Below are 1,896 nucleotides of genomic sequence, written 5' to 3'. Positions count from 1 at the left end.
ACAATGGAGCCTCTGTCTCCGCTAGAAAGTAGTTCAGTATTTAAAAGGAGTTTTTGCCATTGCCAAACGGGTCCGTACGATTTATAGGTATGAAATAAATTGTTATTCCACTTCCGAGGATTCCAGCTTGTTTGTCAACTAGCAGTGCGTATAAAAATTCAGTGCCATTATTGTGAGTCTACCAGATTAGTTTCGTTCTGACCTTGGAACTCCACACTCTGGGGTGTGGGCTGCCTAAGAAAAATGCTACCCGTCAGGTGCAGGCCTCGACTTCCGCCAAATTTGACGTCCCTGAAAACGAATAAAAATGAATGAAGAGGAAGTTTGACTTAGTTTGAAGGGTACATGACATCCACTAACACTGTCAGTGTACCTGCCCATTGAAAGATGTCCACATTCATCAAATAAATCATCTTCTCCAATTTCGGTGACCGAAATAATTTATATATATATATATATATATATATATATATATATATATATAATATATATATATATATATATATATATATATATATATATATATATGTATATAAATAAAATGCTATAACGTTACGAGACTGAGTCAATGGTCTAGTCGGAACTTTTCAGATAATGTTTTTTAGCGTATGTTTTTGTCAGCGTCTTACTTTACTGAAACATTCAAAAATGCTTACGATTAAATGCCGTATTACATGGAAGTAAAACGTTAATTTCAGCGATAAAGTCTAGCATAATTATGTCATAGGATTTTATGAATAATCTATTAATCCTACGCACATTTTATCTAAGAACTGCCTTTTTCGAAAGGATTACACGGGCGCGACTCCACGCGTCACCTAACAGACACCACACACATATATACTACGTTATATATATATATATATATATATATATATATATATATATATATATATATATATCCCTCGAGGTCCATTGGTTATCAATCTAACTTCAATAACAATACCTAACATCGATCTCAGTGGAAGGAGAATCTTTATAAACCATTTTCCCGTAAAACTTACTGTGTCTCTGTTGCACCAAGCAATGAATTATGTACCTGGTAGTTGATCTAATGTGATGGATCATTCCAGGGTAGAGAGGAGCATCTCAGTAAACTAACATCCATTAGAGCTATATTTCAAAATCCTTTCAATTGCCTTGCAAAGTAAGACAGAGAAGCCAAAGGACCAGTGAACCAAATTAAAGAAGCATAACATTCATAATCCTCTTAAGGAGTAGATTAGTTTAAACCAATCCTCTGCATAATCCCCTTAGCTAATGAAGTGAGAAGCGGGTAACCTATTTACCCCTAAGCGAACATAAGGACTTGTCTGTGCGTGTGTAGGTAGTCAAGGCAGACAAATGAATGCTTATCGAGACATTCATATGCATTCACATGCTTTGTTCGGAAAGGAAACGGTGCTTCAGATAGATGGACAAGATAATGAAGCAAGAAGATTAGGCTCACTTCAAAACCGACCACAACTTAGTTCATGCGCCAGCCTAGAATTTAGTACCATCCTAGAGTGACGAATTCGTTTGATTGATGTTTTAGTTGTTGTCTCTGTAGTATTTTGCTTCAACTTGGAAGCCTTTACATCTTGGCATGCTGACCTATTCAAAATACAAACGTATAATTTGCCACCTTAAGAGAAAGGGTTATTACCAAATGAAAAAATTATGTCCAGGCTCGTTGACTATTTGAATGGCGTCTTCGAGTAGGAAAATCTACTCAACCACAGTAGTTGGTGAATACGAATTTCCTGGAATTTTTACTAGCAGAATGACGTTTTCTGAAACCAAGCCGTTGACGGTTTCTATCGTACCTTTTTCAATTGTATTTGATTGAGTTAGAAAAGACAAAGGCGCTTTCTTTTAGGATAGCACGAAATTGTAGGGTTTATAAGCAGAGTA

This window comes from Macrobrachium nipponense, chromosome 29 (assembly GCF_015104395.2).
Source record: "Macrobrachium nipponense isolate FS-2020 chromosome 29, ASM1510439v2, whole genome shotgun sequence".
Lineage (NCBI taxonomy): Eukaryota > Metazoa > Arthropoda > Malacostraca > Decapoda > Palaemonidae > Macrobrachium > Macrobrachium nipponense.
This window is presented reverse-complemented; position numbering follows the sequence as displayed.